Source organism: Chinchilla lanigera, unplaced genomic scaffold (assembly GCF_000276665.1).
Source record: "Chinchilla lanigera isolate Chin_1 unplaced genomic scaffold, ChiLan1.0 scaffold00054, whole genome shotgun sequence".
In the NCBI taxonomy this organism is placed as follows: Eukaryota; Metazoa; Chordata; class Mammalia; order Rodentia; family Chinchillidae; genus Chinchilla; species Chinchilla lanigera.
Window position 1 is genome coordinate 188,471 of NW_004955455.1, and position 14,561 is coordinate 203,031.

Consider the following 14,561-nt stretch of genomic DNA (forward strand, 5'->3'; position numbering starts at 1 on the left):
ACGAAAGGCAGATGGCTCTCACAAACTAGGATAAGATCTCTACACTATCAACCAGATTTCCCTCCCATATGCTCTGTGATGCCTAACCGCCCCGCCCCCCAAACAACAACTCCTCTCCTTTTTCCATGTAACAGGATACTTCTGAAGCCTCTCTGTTCCGGCTTTGCTCTCCTCGCTAAATCCCTCTACAAATTCATAAAGGAAGACCCCACTGACCCCTTAGATCACAAGACCTTTCCTCACTTATTTTTTCACCTCTTAAAAGGGATCTGTTACTCTTAGAAATGTCCCGATCACTAGACATACCCCTCTCACCCTCTACTAATCCCATAATCTTCAGGGACTCAGGTCTTCCTCCCACCACGCACACCTTCTCCCTGCCCCCTGCTGCATTTTCACCCTTCTGCCCAGGGAGAGAGGCTCATCTTACTTTCCATGCCATTTAAACCCAGTGTTGACCAGCGCCTGCCTTGGCCACTCATCCTTGCTCCATTATGGCCCTGAGTCCCAGCTGGAAATGTCCATTTTGGACCGTATTGCCACTTTCATTTGGACACACAAGGTGTGACAATGACCTCTCTCTGCTCCTGTGGGAAACACTCCTTCTATTCCCCTATCCTTCCCTCTAGCTTGTCTCCTCAAAAACCTTAAACCTCTCTACCCTTCCACTGATCTGCTGAGATACCCTATGTCCAGGCATTATTTATACTCCATAACCTTCCCACCCTGTACTCCACCTGCGACTCCTCCCCAATTCTTCTTCTTTCTCTATTCCCTGAACTCCATCCACCGATGCTGACTTCTGCCTGACAATAGATCCAACTGACCTCATTCCCCCAAGCAGCCCCCTGCCAAGCCTCCTGCTCCAGGCACCAAAGCCACTTGTCCCCTTCCCCCAGAGCCTCCTGCTGATCAGATGCAACCTCCTAACTCTAACCTTCCTTTTCCTACACATCAGTGAGACTTTTCTCCAGCTCAGCGCTGGTAAATTAATTTCACTTACATGCTATGGGTGCAAAAAGTTAAGATATTTCCTGGTTTAGGTTGATACCTTTACTGGATGGGTAGAGGCCTTTCCCACAGGCTCAGAGAAGGCCTCTGCTGTTGTCAGTTCCCTCCTAGCCAATATCATCCCATGGGTTGTCCTTCTCAGCTCCATTCAATCAGACAATGGCCCAGTTCTCATTAGTCAAATTACCCAGGAGGTGTCCAAGTTGCTTGGTGTCCAGTAAAACCCCCTTCCAGCTTCAACCACCAAAAAAGATAGAGATAATGGCCTCCTCAAAGCCCACCTAAGTTCACACTCCAGCCCTATAAAGACTGAATTCCCCTGCTCCCAATTGCTTAGAGGCCAGCCCCCTTAGAGACTATCTCTTAGTTCTGCAACAAGCCCAAAAAGAGATATGATACACTGTTAACCTTCTCCTGCCTTCTCCTAACACCCAGTCTTATGAAGATCCCTTGACTAATAAATTTTCCTAATTAAAGACTTCAACTTTTGGACCCTACAGCCTACGTGTGGGAAACCACCCTATTGATCATGCCCAGAGAAGGCTGTAAGCAGTGTGGACTGTGAAGAGTTAATCCCACAATTTGCTTGTTCTAAGTAGTGAGTCAAACTGAAGCCTACTATGTGATTCATAAGAGCACTTCAAATGGTGGGCAGATTAGCATTAGCTCCCTGCCAACGGCCACAGCAGAGATCAGAAATACGGCCCATGAAACCCATGGGGCTCTGACATGAGATAACATGGCACCTGAGGACAAGTGACACTTCCCAAATTCTTTTCCAAAAATGTAGTTTATTTTACTTGAAAAATGAGCTACTCACTAACCACGACCTATTCCTGGTCTCTTCTGATCTTGATACAGTTATGTTTTGTTCCCTCCTTTACAAGCCCTGCCTGTGTCAGCATATTATTTCCAGAAACAGCAAATGATCTCCTTATCCCATTCTGTAGATTGTACAACCAATAAATACTGTGGACCTGGCTGGTTTGAGGTCTTTGCTGTCTCAAGCACTGACCATCCCAGTTCCCTGTTTCACTTTTATTTTGTCTCCGATTTTTTCTTTGCAGCCTTGGGTTGTAACATCAAACAGGAGATCAAGGTCTTTGCTGGGATTCCTGATACTAGGTAGACAGGACTCTTCTTGGTCATCTATAGCACCCCAGTGGTGGTCCTTCTACAGGACCCTCCCAGGTACAGCGCTCCTAGGTGAAGTTGTTTCCTGCTAACTCACCTGACTTCCTTGTGAAAATCACAAGTAATCTCCCCTACTTTCTTCAGACTGACTCAAATTCCAGAAGACACCTGAATGGTCACAGCCTGCCTATATATCCTGCAGCTTTATTCACTTTCTTCATTCGGTCCACCTTGATCTTTCTTGGTTCCACCCTCAGGCCTCCCCACCTTCAAGTCATTCCTTATGTGGACAGAAGATCTCCTTTTTCAGGACACTTTGTGTGACTTCGCCCCAGACAAGGTCAAATTATCCTCACCTCTCACGCACTCCTTTGTCCAACCATCCCTCCTATTCCTTTAACAGGGAGGAAGGAATGAAGAAAGGAAGGAAATGTTGACAAGGATGTGAGAAATTGGAACTTCATACATTTCAGGTGGGAATGTAAAACTATGCAGCCACCATGGAAAACGGTGTGGGGATTTCTCAAAAAATTACAGAGCCAGGTATAGTGACACATGCCTGTAATCTCAGTTACATGGGAGGTGAAGGCAGGAGGATCTCAAGTTCAAGCCCAGCCCAGGCAACTTAGTGAGATTTTGTCTAAAATAAAATACCACATAAAAATTGCATATAGAGAGAACTAAGAGATCCAGAAGTTCTACTCCTAGTTACATATCCAAAAGAACTGCTGTTCTTTAGTTCAAGGGACTTGAATTGGTATTTGTACACCAGTGTTCAAAGCTGCAGCATTCACAATAACCAGTAGGTGGAAACAACCCAGATGTCCATCGCAGATGAATAAACAAAATGTGATCTCTGTTTATGCAATGAAGTATTATTCAGCCTTAAAAGGGAATGAAATTCTGACACATATACAATGTAGATGAACTCTGGAGAGATTATGCCACGTGAAATAAGCCAATCTCAGAGTAACAAACACTTGACGATTCCACCTATCTGAGGCACCTATAACAGGCAAATTGGTAAAGACATTAAAATGGTGTTTGCTAGAGCCTGAGGGGTAGGGAGTGTTCAGTGGGTGCGGGTTTTACTATGGAAAAGAAAAATCCTTCTGGAGATGGATGGTGACGTTTACTCAAATGCGAATACACTTAACGCTACCAAATTGTACACTTAAAATGGTAAATTTTATGCTATATAAACTTACCACAATGCAAAGCAAAAGCAAACCCACACAGAGATAAAGGAAACCACCTGTGTAAACTCTGTGCTCAGGGAACTCAAGTCCTTTGGATAAATGTCCACTGAGAGACTCTGAGGTCCATACTGGGCTGGGAATAGAGGCGGGCAAAGAAGTCCCTATCCCTGATCACAGTGGGTGCCACAATTTACAGAGAGTAGGAAACTGAGCACCTTAAAATGCAGGGGTTGCCCTGACAGAGACAGGACGGGGGCTGTAAAAGCTCAAAGGAGGAGCAGTCGGCACCCCCACCCCCGCCTCGCCAGAATGGGGAACATCTTAACTGAGAGGAAAGGGCAGACACATAAAGGGCCTGGGACAGACGGTCATGGAGCAGAGCCTGCTCGTGTACCCTCCCAGGGGATGCGGGTGGCTGGGTGAAAGCCCAAGAGACCTGACTTTCTAAACTCGGAAGGCTCTGGCTGACTGAACCAGACTGTGTCTGGAAAGAAAGAATACAGCCTGGGAGCCAGAACAGGGTGGCTTTGGCCAGGTTGACCATGAGTCCCACTTTCCCCTTTCACTCTCAGAGGTGTCCAGGTTTGAATTATCAGCCCGTCATCCTACTTTTTGCTTTAATTGTGATTTTTTTAAAAAAATCACATAACAAAAAATACACTATTTCAGCCATTTCCAACTTCACAACACACTGGGATTTAGTAAGTTCACAAGACAGATGTTCCTCAACTTCGGCTGGCACCACATTCCAACAAACCCACCACCTCCTGAAAATGTTAAGTCAAAAATGTGCTTAAAGCCAAGCATGGTAGTGCTTGTCTATAAAGCCCAGCACCCTGGGAAGCTGAGGCAGGAAGGTTATAAATTCAAGCCCAGCTTGGACAACTTAGTAAGACTCTGTCTCAAAATAAAAAATAAAAAAGGGCTGGGGATGCAGTTGAGTGTAAAAGCCCTGGGTTCAATCACCAGTACTGAAGAAAAAAGAAGTGTTTAATACTCCTAACCTAATGAACGCCTTGGCTCCTCCTAGTCTGTGTTAAACACACTCAGGACACTTGTGTTAGCTGACAAGTGGGCAACACGATCTAGTACAAAGCCTATGTCACGCGGAGTTCAGTATCTTCTGTAATTCCCCGAGTACGACGCCTATACCATAGGGTACCTGTTGTTTTCCCTCCTGACCACACAGAACATCATACACCTTACCTTGAGCTTGGAAGAGAGCAAAATTCAAACTTCAAAGCATAGTTTCTATTAAATGCATGCATATAGCTGTCACACCACCATAAATTTGAAAAATTGCAAGTCAGTTTTGTTCTAAGTAGGGAACTGTCTATGTCACAGAGCTATCACCACCATCTCGTCAAAACAGCTTTCAGAGGAAAACACTTCCCCAAAGGAAATGCTATGCTGGGACGCAGTCACTCCCACCCTATCTGTGAGCCTGGGCGGCCACTAACCTACTCCCCGTCTGTGGATTTGCCCTTTCTGGACATTTCCTAGTAACGGAGTCCATGTCCATCACCCCATTAAGTCTCAGCTCCTCCCTTTCCTGATGCCAGGAGGGTCATAGCCCCTTCCTCCCCCTGGGCCTCAGTGAAGGTTGTACAAGGGGGTGCTAAACTCCTGGTCACTTTTCTGCCTTGAGACCTGGCTCAACCCTGGGGCTTATCACTTCCGAAATGCCCACTTTTGGGTTCTGAGATGTACTCTGGAAATCTCTTAGTTCCCGGATTCATTAAAAACGATTGGTGCTCAGTGAAGCATGGCAGAGGGGCTAAATAACGTGCTCACCGGTGGCTAACAGAAAGCAAGCAGAACCAGTTTTCTGGGGAGCACGCCCTGCCTCTGCAAGAACTTCCTTCAATCAGCACAGCCATGACTTCTACACACGTCACATCGCTAGGGTGCAGGGCATGGGCTCTGCCGTGTGTCTGCAGCTGCATTTTCCCAAGTTTCCCTGGACCCTTAGATGCTGGTAGGACAGGTTGACCTCATGAAGGACTTGTTGAAGAACAGGTCAGTGTGCCTTTAGACCCTCAAAGTATGATCCCCACCACCCTCCCCACCTACAGCTGGGCCAGGTGCACAAGCGGATCTGGAGGGAAAATGTCCGGACTTATCTTTCCCCCTCTCTGTAAACATCCGCCTTTTTACATTTCATTGGCTGGTTCCTTCCTACAATTGGTGCTATTTTTGAACAGACTGACCACTCACTGAAACCATTAATCAGGCTGGGTTTTTTTTTCTTCTTGCTTTTCCTTTATATCAGGGATTGGCAAACTATTGTCCAAAGGCAAAACCTAGCCCACTATCCACAGTTTTTTCGGAACACAACAAAAACGCGCACTTGTCACTATTGCCTGTGGGATCTTTCAAGAGCCATTAGTATCTATGGCTCTGTCTTAGAGACGAAATTGAGGAGGTATCACAGAATCCATGTAGGCCAATCAAGTGTGGCAGTCGATGCCTGTAATCCCAAGATTCTGGGAAGCTGAGGGCGGAAGGTTCCTAGTTCTAGCCCAGCCTGGGGAACTTAGTGACTTAGAAAGACCCTGAATGTTTCAAAATAAAAAGGGCTGGAGATGTAGCAAAGGCCCTGGGTTTAATCCCCAATACAAAAACAAACAAACAAAAAAATGAAATTCATGTGGTGCAGAAAGCCTAAATATTCTTTGCAGTTCTTTGCACAAAAACTTTGCTGCTTGCTTTATATTGTGGATGATCCAGTGCCCTCAAAGACTGGGCTTCCCAACGTCACACCATCTTCTTTCAATTATCCAAACATCATGTGATAGTCTGTCTTTGGTCCACCCTTCTGTGAGACCTCTTCAGGTGTGCTCAAAAATAAAGGTGTGCAAAAGTGTTTCTAATAATCTTAAATCCCACCATCCACAGCCACCATCAGCATTCTGACACGCAGTCAGTGGAATCAGCAGGTATTTTCAAAGCCAACAGGAAATTCTGGTCAAAATAGAAATGAATCGGGTCATGCATGCTATTTAGGAACTTGATTTTTTGTTGTTTCCTGTTGTTTCCATAATATGTCACAAACACCTTTCATATCAACAGCTACATCCCCTCCACGCAGTGGTTGCTAATCTATGTCACCATTAGATAACCCAGTCCCCGATGGTGGGTTAGCCACGGTCAACCTTCCAAATACTGAACATTAAAACAATTAATTTCCTGAGGTCTATTTTGCTGAGAGTAAGGTTCAAAAGGCACATACGTCTTTTTGACCTGCAGGTGTACACAGGCAGACTCACACTCCAGGGAAACCTTCCCACACTGACTCAGTCCAAGCCTGGGAGGCCAGGGTTCCCAACCATTGCCCTGGGGCAGGTCTCACCATTATGAGTCACCAGTAATAAGTCAGAGATTCTGCTGACCTCGCCCTCAGTTTTCCTGTAAAACTGAGTAGGTTTTCAAGGACAAGTATAACAGCTCACTCAGCAAAGTGACTCTGAGATAGTCCAGAGGTGATCCCACCTGGTGCTGGAAGACAGGTCAGGAAGAAAGACCCCGGCCCGGAAGTGATGCCCACAGTCCCAGCCCTCAGCCCAATATAACACACAGCACAACGCTGGACTTAGAAAATGTGAGCGCAACACAAGAGTCTAAGATGGGCACACTGCATTTCAGAAAAAAAAGAACAATTCTCTCCAAGCCCTAATATATTTCTGATGGCATCTGCTTGTGCTGGCCCAAGAGCTGCTCTTGTACAAAGCTCAAGTCCTGGTGGGGTTTGATCATGTTGCCCTCCAGCTAGAAAATCATCAAGGGTTCTTTTGGGCAAGGTGCTCATTCCCCACCCCTAAAAAACTTAGTCTATACTGCAGGCCCAGACCACGGCTCAGATTTTCAAATGGGTCCTATGACTTGAGTGGCCTTTTTCATCCTGTCCTTCTTCATGGACAGTACTTCGCCCCCAGCACAAGTTCCATTTGCCTGAGTTGCACTCATCCTTTTGAGCCAGTTTCATTAAATAATACTGTCTGAGGACACCTATGCAGATTCCCCAGGCCAATCTAACATCCTACTGCAAATGTAGGTATCAGGGTAAGCCTGAGACTCTCTCCTTTGCCAGATTTACACCCTACCCACCTCACCAGGGCACAGACCCCTATCCAGAACCTGCTGGATATTTAATTCCTCTTTGAAGGAATTAAAAGTAAGGTTTGTGAGGCTCAATGCCCCACATAGGCAGCTTGAGACGGTGCTGGGTCCCACAGTAGTGGGGACAGTCCACTTGGGATATGAGGTAGTTTGGGACCTTAAGCCAAGAATAGTAACCCCAGCTATTTGGGAGGCTGAGGAAGGAGGATCACAAGTTTGGGCCCAGCCAGGGCAACTTAGCAAAACCATGTCTCAAAAGCTGGTGTTCAATCTGCCTGGTGGCCCTCAGGGTGTGTAGAGTGTGCTGCGAACCGCCTCCCCCTCTTGCCCCCACAGATGTAGCAAACCAGGGAAGGGAAGACAGAATTGAAAGATCATGTGATGTTGGCATAGAATTTACTTTAGGGAGTTTGGGATGCTTGTTCCATTGCTGGTATAACTGTGCAAAGAATCCAGGAAAAGAATCACCAGTGAAGGAATTAAAAGTAAGGTTTGCTGTGAAAGCACCCACCTTGATCCTGAAAGAAACCAACCAACAGCACCGGCAGCATGTGAGCAAGCTGAGCAAGGAAGGCAGAATAGCATGAGTGTGAGCAGCCAGGGAGGCCACACAGAGCATTTCTGGACAGTAAGAAAGTTCTTGGCTGGGCACGGTGGCTGAGGCAAGAGGATGGCAAGTTCCACCCCAGCCCAGGCAACTTGGTGACTTACCATGACCCTGTCTCAAAATAAATGAGTAAGTAAAACAAGTTGGGAGTGAAGCTCATTGCATCACTGCAAAGACCCTGGGTTCAATCCATGGTACAAAAAAAAAGCTCTCTCAAGTAAATAAATTATGTGTAAATTGAAAAAGGAAAGAAGGAAGAGAAATGGAAACAAAGACAGATTTTGATGGGCTGGCGTGTGTACAGAGAGAGCTGCCTGGAGGGGGCAGCACTGAGCTGAATGGGGCCTGAAGGACCAAAACTCCAGCCTCTGGGAAGCTCTTTGGGTTTGTCCCTAGAGGTCACCAGGGGTCTGAACAATCAGCTCCTGTTTGCCCTTTTTTGTTTGTGTCTTTTTGAGACAGGGTTTCACTAGGCAGTTCACGCTGACCTTGAACTCACTTTGTAGTCCAGGCTGGCCTTGAACTCTCAGGGATCCTCCTGCCTCAGCCTCCCGAGTGCTAGGATTACAGGCCTTCCTGTTTGCCTTTAACTGCCCCAAATCCACAAATTAGGACCTGACACTGACCTTTCACCTAGAATTTAAATGTCAGCTGGTTAAGAGTTCAGTGGATTTTTAATTCAGTGTCTCTGCAGGACTATTCCCATTTCCTGTGCTCAGCAGGCACACGAGGCCAGGGATCTTATGGACAGCAGGAAGCTCGCTCTATGCAACAGCACCATGCAGTCCCTCTATATAGATTTGGAAACTGAGGCTCAGAGAGAGAGGAAGTCACCTGTGCAGAAGGGGGCAGGGCTGGCCTTGGAACCACATCTAACTTCATTCTCCAACTTTTAACCTGGGAAGCTGTGGGCTGTAGGCAACAGCCCCAATCCCCGCCCAGCTGAACTGAACTGACAATTACCCAGCCACTGTGGGGGCTGTGTGACCTCTGGCACTGCAGTGATGGCTTATTTCCACCTCTTTTCCCTCTGCTTTAAACACAGGGGGCAGCAGGACAGGCATGAGGTAGAAGGTTTAGGTTAATGAAAGGCTCTAATGATAGCTCCAGGGCATGAAGTGACCAGACAAGGCACAGGGCACTGGAGCTCAGGCTGAGGGCCGCCTCTGCTTCCCAGGATTTACACTGCCCCTCGGCCTCCAAGCCCCTCTTCTATACTAATTGGTGAGTGTGCCTGGAAATATCTCAATGCACAAAGCCAGAATTATACATAAACCTACTGGGGAGACCCAGTTCTGTCTGAGGTCACCTTTTCCACCTGGGAGGAGTTCACTCAGGTTCCCCTCGCTGACAGATGATGAGTTATCATAAGCACAATCTGATCTTTGACACACTCAGCTAGAGGCAGTTAAAAAGAGTTTCGGGGGAGGGGATGAAAAATAATTAAAAATAAGTTGTAAGTTTGTTCATTTGGGAGGGGGGATGGGCGGCTGGGGTTAGAGGGATGGGAGAGAGGTTTTTTTTTTATGTCTACACTCTGATAACTTTCTCTGTCTCTCTGTCTCTCTGTCTGTCTCTGTCTCTGTCTCTCTCTTTTCCAGTACTGTGAATTGAAACCAGAGGTGTTTGTTCTACCACTGAGCTACAACCCCAGCCCTTTTTTACTTTTTATTTTTGAGATAAGGTCTCGCTACTTTGCCCAGGCTACTTTTGAACTCGAGATTCTCCTGTTTCTGCCTCCCAAGTGGCTGGTATTAAAGGTGTGCACCATCATGCGGGCTAACTTTCCAGTGTGACTCTTGTGGATGTTATTTACTACTTATCTAGCCAAGTAAATAGGTAAAAGTTAAATTTTGAAACATTTAGGTAAAACGTGGAAGTTAGGATCCCACTCCCTGTGTCATATACATGCGGAAGCATGGGCATGCAATATGGACAGCTAGATACACAGAGAAAGCGGTAGGAAAATCTCTATAAGGAGATACTGATTAAAGCTATCTGAGTGGTAGCAGAGGAGACTATGTGTAATTTTAACCTTCTATTTTTGCTTAATCATAATTTTTGAGTTTTATACAAAACAAGAGCAGTTTCTATCTGAACATGCATTCAGTTTCCACATTAAACACTTTACAGACAGAAATATATTTCTCCCAACAATCCCTAAGGCAGGGGCTATTCTGCCCCTGTTTTACAGATGAGGAAACTGAAGCTGAGACACACTAAGACCATGAAGCCCACTCTCCCGATTCTTCTGCTATGCTGCCTTCTGAGAAAACTGTATCAGTAACATGGAGGTTGGAGAGTTAAAAATACCAAAGACCTTAAAGCATCAAGGTCAAGTCCATAGGGTCAGAGCAAATGTCACGGCTTCCCAAAGTTTTGCAAGGAGGGTGCGTAGCACTAGCATTAGTGCCCAGCCCTGCGACGTCTCGACACAGAAGGTAGCCCGCAGCACACATCTGCCACCTCTGACCAAGGTTAGCTTTGCTGTCTCAGTAGCACAGTAAGTGGGTGACCAAAGGAGCTGCCACCAACACCAACGGAGAAGTCTGAGGTGTGCACATCTGGGCACCATGCCCGGTTTCAGCTCCTGGACCTCCTGGCCTCACTTCCCCACTCACCCAGAGCTGCCTGGCGTCACCTCCCCAAAACACCTCTCCTGCCCCACCTTTGCCTGTGGGCCTGCCTCTGGGGCAGTCCGATCTACAGCAGCTAAGGATGTTCAGCACTCTGCCCAGCTCTGCCCCTGCCCGATGGCAACTTATGGTGCCCACCAAGCATCCAAGCACTCCCTGGGCATTTGGGAGAGAAGATCCAAAGTGGTTTTCTTTCTGCATCGTTAAACCACAGCGTTTCCATGACAGGTACAAAGCGCGAACATGAGGCAAACCTGTGTGGGTTTTTGGGCAGGACACAGAAAGACAGGGAGAGAGGTCCTGATTTATGACATGCTACACACAAATGGGGCCCTGACTTCAAATGGTTCAACTTAAAATTATTCGACTTTGCAGGAGGGTGAAAGCAGTGCAAATTCAGTAGAAACTCCACTTTAATTTTGAACTTGGATCTTGGGGTAATAATGTCCTCTCTCCTGATTCTGGACAGCAGCAAGGAGTACTCTGCAGGCGCCGCGTGCTGAGCCAGGAGGCTCAGGAGGCTCAGGAGGACGGGAATGTACATGTATACGCACGCACGCGCACATATGTACACACATATACACACATTTCCCAAGGGATTCTATTTAGAATAGATAAGGGGCTCTAAATTGATAAGGGAAAGACAGACAGCCTAGTTTTAAGGACAAAAATTTCATTGGGCACTTTGCACACCCATAGAAAAAGTCCCCACATGACCAATAATTACAAGAAAACAGCATGGGTGTCTCATGGAGAACACATAAATTAGAAACACAGCAAGATGTTCGGCTGCTCCACACCTCCCATAATGGCCAAAATGATAGCAGCTGACACAAGAAAGTGCCGACCAGGGTATGGGACTAAGACTGGCTTGAGTGCCATGGCTGCGTGGAAAACCATGCTCCGAGACCTGCGGAGGCTGAATCCACCTTGGCCGATGACCTGCAATTCCACCCTGGCCTTTACCTACAGACTTTGGGGCTCAGCTCCCCAATCACACGGACTCGGAGGCTCTGCTGTCATGTGACTTTCCATGCCTGCTGGTGCTCACAAGATTGAGTCTGCACCCGGGGCCACGGCCTCACATGATCCGTCCCAGGGTACCGGGTACCCTATCTCCTGCCCCACCCCATCTCCAGCCCCAGCAGGCACCCATCCTCCCACACACCACAAGTCCCAGCACCCACGCCTCCCCCAGCAGCCCTGTCTGAAAGCTCCTCACACACTCGTCCTGGGGCCCTGGTTTTGCTGTGCATGTCTGATCGTCACAGCTGCGATTCCTCTCCTCAGCAAGACCAGGGGAAACTAAGGCCCGCAAGAACTCCAGCAAAGACGGGAAAGAGACATCTGTGAAACACCAGTCACCCACTCCCTGAGTGATGCCACTACCCACTTACGGCGATGCCCCCACCCCAGGACGCTCTAGGTCCTAGAACTCTCGGCTGCTTGGTGACACTGACCCCACTGCTCTATGCCTGTTCACCTACCTGCCTGGCATCCTAGGGGCAGAGGCCCTTTCTGTTGTATTCCTTTTTATTCTCAGCACCTATCGAGGTACCAGGCACACAGGAGGTGACCGGAAGACAGATGACGAAGGGAATGAACGCATGAATGAGAAAATGAGTCACTTGGTGGAGGTTAAGAATGGGATGAGCCAACAGTGATTCTGTACAAGCCCCTGATGTGTACAAAATGTGAAACTGGGGCACAGAGAGGGTGAGTGGCTTGCATAAAGTCACACAGTCAATTCGGGACAACCCAGTATTACATCTAGAGGAGATGCTATTGGATGTCTGCTCTTCCCCCAGCTACTGTGAAGGCTGTCTGCTGATAGTGACAGCAGACACCCTTCCCCAGGAGAGATGTGCTCCAAAGGGCTGGCCCAAGACCTCCACTCTTTCCTGTCACCCCCAAGCCAGGGCATCCCATGGCCAGTGAAGAGGTTACATGGGACATGGCTTCTCCTGGACTCCTGCCTCTCCGCAGACACACCTTGAGGCTCCAGGGCTCATTAAGGATCAGGTCCTCTTCCTTCTGGGACTTGTGAGTCACAGCCCTGTCAATCACTTCTGCAGAATGCTGGTCTCAGGCTCTGCTTCTTGGGAACCCAACCTAAGGCAGCACTCCAGGCTCCCAAGCCCTCGCCTGAATTCCGGGTAGATACAGCGCCTCCCAATTCCATCTAAAGTGAAATACAATCCCAGTGACAGACCCAGGATACCATGCCAGGAGCCCAGCTGTGCAGGGAGGCAAAGCCCTGGAGGGGCTGCTCTCCGGCTCCACCCCTTTTACTTTACCTCTGTAATGTACACAGGAGGACCCACTCAAAACATCCCCGCTCCACAGTCACCAGCCATGAAGCTCTTGACTGCCCCTGAGTGCAGACACAGCCCTCCCAGATAGGAGTCGCTTCCCTGATGAGTCACTGTGAGCCCTCGCCCTGAACTCGACTTACCTGGCCTTGCTGCAGAAAACACTACACAAGCTCCAAAATTTACCCAAACACTAAATTCAGTTAAACACCACCTGTTCTCAGTTCTCCCAGGCCTTAATTATGCCCAGTGTAATAACCAGTTACTAGGAGCTCAGAGGAAGCCCAACTTAAGGGATGACATGCAGGACTGGCAGCCAGGAGCCCCTGGTCTCCTTGTCCTGTCTGTGTCCTTCTGCATAACTGTTCAGAGTGTAGGCTTGTGGACCCAGCCACCAGTGCCTCTATCAGCTGTGTGACCTTGGGCAGCTCTCTCTACCTCTCTGAACTTTGGCTTCCTTATCTATAAAATGGAATGAAGGTTAGGAAAGCTGAGGCAGGAGGATTGCAAATTAGAGTCCACCGGGACAATGCAGACTCTATCTCGAAAGAAAAAAAAGGGTGGGAAGAAGCTGGGGACATAGCTCAGTAGTACAGAGACCCTGGGCTGGATCCATACTACTGCAAACAAATAAAAGTATTTTTTTTTAAATGGAACCCAGGGATGTACTGCACGGCCTCAGTTGCCGATCCCATGCAATCCCATCAGAGAAGAGTTCAGCATGGTCCCAGTGGCCACCACATCAACTGTCATCCTCAAGATCATTGTTCCCATTAATCATTCCAGTTCCAGGAGGAAGCAGGGGCCTGGCCTGTCCTGCACACATGCACAGAAGTGGCAGGAAGAAGGACCAGGCTTTCTTTTCCATCCACCACCCAGTTCCAAAGGAAGCGAGGAGGCTGGAGGTGTATACAGCAGGTGCTCGGTAAACGGGAACTTCAATTACTATAGATGGTTCTTGGAGACAACGATCTCTCTGGGCTCCGTAATCTGCTCGTGCTCCAAAGATGCAGCTGTGCAAACTGCTGAGCTGCCAGGCAGGAGCAGAAATAAGAGGTTACTCGCTTGTCAGAGTCTCTCTGGGCTTGTGCTCTGGTCCCCCACCCTCTGCCTGCGGCAGCCAGCCAGGCCTTCACCCAGGATGTGCCACCCTGTGTGCGTAGCCACCATGGAATATCCCCTCCCTGGCCTACCTCGCCCCTACCCACAGCCTCTTGGTGCCAGAGGACAGCTTCCTTTCTACCATTGCTGGGGGCTCCTCACCTCAGTGGGACCTGGCAGAGGCTGTTCATCCTCCCCAAGGTCCCCAGGACAGGGGTCCCTGAGGCAAGCTGCTCATTACCACACCCTAGTGGCACACTGCCACCCAACCACACAGCCTGCGCTACAGCCTTGACTCAGCTCAGCTTCTGGGGAGTCCGCCCCATGACACCCCTCATTCCTAGAACCGCTGACTCACCAGGGACAGACTGGCTCGGAATACTGGTGACACAATGGTGAGACACACCCCGCTGTGACACAGGCCACAAAACACCGACTACCC

At 48.3% G+C, this 14,561-nt stretch overlaps 1 protein-coding gene across 1 annotated transcript in view; it reads right to left on the reverse strand.

Moving 5' to 3' along the window:
- Positions 1–4,643, reverse strand: part of Kiaa1671 (KIAA1671 ortholog) — a 139,383-nt gene extending 134,740 nt beyond the window's left edge. Inside the window, exon 1 of the mRNA XM_005396132.2 lies at positions 4,551–4,643. The gene's annotated coding sequence lies outside the window, so the exon portion shown is untranslated. The remainder of the gene's footprint in view (positions 1–4,550) is intronic.
- Between the last annotated feature and the right edge of the window lie 9,918 nt (positions 4,644–14,561).